The sequence below is a fragment of the Otolemur garnettii genome, unplaced genomic scaffold (assembly GCF_000181295.1).
Source record: "Otolemur garnettii isolate 467f Iridium unplaced genomic scaffold, OtoGar3 scaffold00006, whole genome shotgun sequence".
In the NCBI taxonomy this organism is placed as follows: Eukaryota; Metazoa; Chordata; class Mammalia; order Primates; family Galagidae; genus Otolemur; species Otolemur garnettii.
In genome coordinates, this window is record NW_003852401.1 from 7,514,249 (window position 1) to 7,520,454 (window position 6,206).

At 38.0% G+C, this 6,206-nt stretch overlaps 1 protein-coding gene across 1 annotated transcript in view; it reads left to right on the forward strand.

Moving 5' to 3' along the window:
- MLLT3 (MLLT3, super elongation complex subunit) overlaps nt 1-6,206 on the forward strand; it is a 264,740-nt gene that overhangs the window by 159,220 nt on the left and 99,314 nt on the right. The window lies entirely within an intron of this gene.

Sequence of the window (6,206 nt, forward strand, 5' to 3'; positions counted from 1 at the left end):
GAGCCGCTTTCCAGTTTTTAAATGATAGTTATCCTAATGGGTGTGAAGTAGTTTTTCTGTTTTTGATTTGCATTTCTCTGATGAATTAATGATATTGACTATCTTTTCATAAGCTATTATTTTGTATATTTTCTTTAGAGAAATGGCTATTCAGATCCTTTGCCCATTTTTCAAAGTATTTTTTTAATTTAAATTATGACAAAGAATTCCGAGCCTGTTGGTATTGTACTCTCCCCACCTTCTCTACCCTTTTATTAATATCTTAGCATTTAAATAATGAAGATTATATGATGCTTTTCTTCACCTCTTACCACATCCTCTATCCAACGTTTTAATTTTATCTAGGGATAAGGCTACACTTTGGGAAGAATCTAGGCCTCCAAGCCATAAAAGTTACTGTCTCAAAGAAATTAGGGGATAGGCAATTATGTTCTCTTGTGGGAGGATCAGAATGGTTATGATTATACCACTCTCTTCTCGTCACCTAAGTTAATTTGACATCACATTGGTTTCCATTTGAAAGGAGTGCTGCAGTGAAGTATCTGCTCTCTTGTTTTTAACTTTTCTAGTTATTTTTGCAAGCTCTCAGTTGAGCAGAGAGATCTATTTTCTGAATTTCCTAGTTTCCTACTTTACAGAAATAACTGTGCACCAGCTTTAAAAAGAGAACAAATGAAGGATAAAGAGGCAGCTAGTGCCACTCCTTACCTCCCCACCAGCATGCACAGACACAAATTTAGTCTTCTTGAAAGTCACAGAACTGAGTCAAAACCAAGACATGATGAATGCATATTGTGTCGTTTTCCTTATGACCATAAGGCATATTATTCACTATGTGAGGGATTTTAGTCTCTTAACACAGGAAGGAAAAGCGGCATATGAAATGGAAAGCAGTGCTTTCTTTGAGGTCATTATAAAATAGACCTTTAAGCCGAATACTGTTAAATGAGTTTTTTTTTTTTTTTTGGTTTGTTTAATATTCAGATTAATTAATTTCTATTTTCTAGTTTGAAGTTTTCTTTGACATTTCATAATTATGATTGCTATTTTCACATGTGCACAATAAGGCATATATAGTTCGGTATTTGTTATATGAAAAAGTAGTATACACTTAATTATGTGGAGATGTGGATCAATAAATGGTAACTTAATAATCTATGGAATTCTGTACAGTACTTAATTTGGCTACAAGATGAAGTCTCAAAAATGATAACTGCAACTTTTAGTTGTAGAAGTGTAGGTTTGATTATAATACATTGATATTTGTTTTTTATGAACCACTTATGCGGTGGTGTTATAGTAATTTAGCATAAGAGGATATGTTGGAATGATAACACAGGAACTGAAGGGCATAGGAGGGATGGAGAAGTTTATGTACTATGTATGTATAACATTGTTTTCTTTAAAGAAAAAGATAAAAGAAAATTTGGTGGAACTGTTAATATCTGTCTAATTTCAGTGGAGGATTCATGGGTATATTGTTTTAAGTACTTTTTATATGTTATTAATATTTTAAACTAAAATACTATTTCTTTGTGACCTCTTAACGTTATCTTAGAGTATCTCAGAAATCAAATTTTTGCTGTATTGAGATCTGGCTATCTAAACATTTTTCTTTTTTGACTTTTGTTTTTATTGTGGTAAGAACAGTTAACATGATATCTAGCCTCTTAACAACAACAACAAAAAAATTGTTTTTGAGACAGAGTCTCACTCTGTCACCCTGGATAGACAGCATCACCATCATAGCTCAGAGCAACCTCAAACTCTTGGGCTCAAATGATCCTCTTGCCTTGGCCTCCTGAGTAGCTAGGGCTACAGGTGCCCACCATAACACCTGGCTAATATTTCTATTTTTAGTAGAGACAGGGTCTAATTCTTGCTCAGATTGGTCCTGAACTTTTCAGCTCAAGTGATCCTCCTGCCTCAGCCTCCCAGAGTGCGAGGATTACATGTGTGAACCACCCCACCTGGTCCTCTTAACAATTTTTAAGTGTACAGTTCATTATTGTTGACTGTAGGTACACATGTTGTACATCCTGATCTGTAGGGCTTGTTCATCTTAAGAACTTAAGTGAGACTTAATGCCCATTTCCCTTTCTTCCCAACCCCTGGAAACCACCCTTGTAGTCTTTGATTTTACAAATTTGACTATTTTAAATGCATCATACAAGTGGACTCAGACCATACTTCTCTTTCTGTGTCTGGTTTATTTCACTTAGTATAATATCTTCTAGGTCCAACTGGATATATTTCTTACTGAAATAATCCATTGGTAAAGATTTAATAAGTCTAGGCTATTACTCTGGAATGTTCATTTCATTTCTTTTGAGTATCATTTTATTTATCTGTGGGCTTTACTCAACTCTGTCTTGCTGTCTTGAAAGATAACATTCATTATAGTAATAGTTTTTGAAAAAATGTTGTTGACAGTTTGCACAGGCCTGAGAGAAAGCGGGAAAAGGGTTCTGTGTGCAGGTGGAGGAGTCCTGGTTCTGTCATTGTGTCGGTGGTCCCATCCCCACCCTTTGCTTTCCCTGCTTTGCTAATGAGCTTGTCTTCAGTTGTGCTCATTTATTTGAGCTGTCAGAGTGAAGAGAGGCAGCAGAGTGTCAGTACTTCTCTGGAGTTCTTGTGTGTTTATTGTGTCTTTTTGTGTATTTGTGCTCAACAAAACGAACCTATCTGTGAGAATCATGCGTGTCCAGTAACTCTTAAACCAATAGGCACTCTGAAACATAATCGATGGAGGCTCTTTAGGTTTGAAAGGATCCTGTGCTTCTCCCTTACAGTCTCTTCTCAGAAAAAATACAGGAGTAAATGTCAAGGACTGAAGCTTCTGGAGAGTGAGAGGAATAATGTTGCTGAGACCAGATTTCCACCTCTAGGAAATGTGTTCTTTTTACATATAGAACAAATCATGTTGGAGCATATATTGCCTAATATTAATGTCTGCCCTCTAAGAGAAGATAAATCAGTTGGCCAGAGTACAAGTTTATGGATTTTTTTTTATTTGATAAAAACACTCTTTGAAAGAAAATTATACTTAAGGTCTAGAGACAAGGAGCCACTTTCTGTGGTCCCTACTTTTAGTTTTATTGGAAAGTAATATTTTTGTTTTATATAACAAAACAAGACTGTCTATAAGACTGTTATGGACTATAAAGTAATGTTATTACTTCATTCTTCATATGATAGTGGTTAATTGAATTCATCAATATATTTTTCTCTTTAATAAAGTATACAGGAGTGCATATGATAAAACGTAGAAGTTTTATTCTTTTGACTCCATTTTATAATTTTTCACTATTTGGGATAGCCTTTCCAGACTTCTCCCTAAGCATTCACATAGGTAAAATGTGTCTCAGTGTAGACATTGGTTGGTGTATACTGTATCATACTTGCTTTTTTTTCTGGGACTCAGTTTTAATTCACTAGCAATATGCCTTTGTGAGTCAGTATTTTTAAACACCTGAGTGGTATTTTATGCTGATAATGCAAATCACTTTCTTAATTTTTTCCCTATTATAAACAATGCTGCCATCAGAATTTTATAATATATGTTTGTACCCATGTTTGAATATTTCTATGGAAGAGATTTTTAGAGGTAGAATTACTGGGTCAAACATCATATGCATTTAGCGTGTTGAAAGATATTGCCAAAATGTCTGCCAAAGAGGCTTTATCAATTTGTACTCTCAATGACATGACAGAAAACTACTCTCTCTTTTAATTACTTTTAAAGTTGAATTGACCATATTGACTGTTTTACAATTTAAAGGAGAGACAACTAAGTCACAAATGATCATAATGTGATAATTATACAGGAATGCTACAAGAGGGATGTCTAATTCAGATTGTACCGAGAGGGGGAGAAAGACTTTGCAGAGGAGGTAATGTTTTAGCTGGGTCTTGAATAATGAATTTGCATTAACTAGGCTGTGGAGTAGGAGGTATGCTGGGAGTCAGGGCATTTTATTTATTTATTTATTTTTTTGTAGAGACAGAGTCTCACTCTATCACCCTCAGTAGAGTGCCTTGGCATCACACAGCTCACAGCAACCTCCAACTCCTAGGCTTAAGGTGATTCTCTTGCCTCAGCCTCCCAAGTAGCTGGGACCATAGGCACCCTCCATAACACCTGGCTATTTTTTTGTTGCAGTTTGGCAGGGGCTGGGTTTGAACCCGCCATGCTCGGTATGTGGGGATGGCACCCTACCCACTGAGCCAGAGTCACGGGTGCTGCCCGAGACAGGGCATTTTAAACATGGGGAGCATTGCTTGTGAGGGCAAAAGGAATGAGATAATATGAAATATTGGAAAACTGCAAGTGCTTCAAAATTATGGAAGAAGATAGCATAGTAAGAGATCAAAGAGATGCAAGAAAGGTAGTAAGAGACTTAGAATGGTTATTCTAAGGAGGTGAGGTTTTATTGTAAAACAGAAAAGGGTGAGCCATTCAAGGCCTTTGTGTCAATGGAAAGAAATATCTAATTTTTGTGTCAGAAAGATCACTCTCTGGTCATTGCGGGAAGTAGAATGAGGTAAGTTCAAAAACAGGGAGGAGAGGAGGTGTGGAATGCTGAAAGTCTAAGGTCAGGCAATAGCTGTGTCCTCAGAGAAAGTAGGTGGATTTGAGAGGTCCTAAAGAGGAATACTAAGTAGAACTGGGAGAATATTTGACTGCGGTTGAGTAAGGGAGAAGGAAGAGCCAGGATGATTTTTGTGTATTTTAACCTTGTCAAGTAGTGAGGATCGCTGTTGTTTGCCAAGATGTAGAGAACAGGAAGAAAGACAGATGAAAATAACTGTGGTTTAAGATAATATATAACTTTGATGCCGCTGTGAGTCAACCCAAGGCTGGCTTGGGGCCAGAGTCAGGGAAGTTACTGTCATGCAGGCGGAACTGACTCCCATGAATAGGTGTCATCTCCCTGGGAAACTCTGGGGAAAGATAACTCTGTGAAGAAGACTGAGAAGGAGTGGCTGGGAGAGGACGGTACTCTGGTAATGGGGGCGAGGAGCAAGTTTTATTCTAGATTGAAGTAGAAGTGAAGAGGTAGTGAGGAAATTAGTAGCAACTATGATTTGTGGAGGTTTGGACAAGATGTAGAAACAACAACAAAACAGGGCTCATAATTGTCCAAAGGAGCGCTGTGAGATGAATGCTGAAGTGCATGTTAGTTGTACCATTGTTATCCTGAATCTTAGTTTCACCTTGGATGGTTGAAAATTGGTGTGCAGAGAGGTGAATGTGCAGCCAACTCTAACGTATGACTTAAGAGTTGAATCTGGGTATCATGAAATTCTAATTATTGTGTTTCTTTGTCTAGGGTTCTATTTTTTCCCTGCTGGTTCTTCATTTGGGAAAATGCCATTCTTTGTTCATCTTACAGATCTTGATTGCATTTCTGCCACATGCAGGCACTAACCTAGTTGTTGAGGGTACGACGATGATTCAGGCATTGTTACTGCTTTCATCAGTCTTACGATGTAGTAGGGTGACTGGAGATAAGAAGACGACTATTCTAAGAGGTGTTGAGGATAGGATGGAGGTGCACAAGGTAGAGGGGAGGCAGTGGGGAGGGGGGAAGGCTTCCCCAAAGCGACATCTGAGTGGAGAAGAATGAGAGGTTATCCCGGTACATCAGGAGGTACAGGCAGTGAAGGTCGTAAGGCAAAGCAAGAGTGAAACCAGAGTGAACTGAGAACATGGTAGGTGCTGGGGAGCAACCTGCCACAGTGTGCTGGGCTGTCAGGTGGGTGGAAGGGTGTGGGAAGGATATGAAAACAAACACCATTAGGAAGGACCTCACGTGGTATTCAAATAAGATGAGGGTTTTATCCCAGTGGCTGTTGGAAGCTGTTAACATTTTAACTAGGAAGTAAAAATGGCTAGATTTTTGTTTCACATAGATAACTTTTGAGGCCTGAAGGAAGGAGGAATTATAGACAATGTTCTCTGAAGTAGGATGACCTACTTAGAGGAGGGAGTTTATAGTGTTTTGTCAATGAGCATAAAAGCATGGCAGTAGGAATTAGAGGGCTTGTTCAGGAAATATTTAGAGGAGAAAATGACAGCCTTTGATGATGTAGTGGGGTAGGGGCAGGGGAAGGATGTGTTTATGTTTTTAGTTGGTTGACAGTGCTGGTGGTGTCATACCACTTGAGAGATTGTAAGGCAGATGATGAGATTTTTCTTTTTG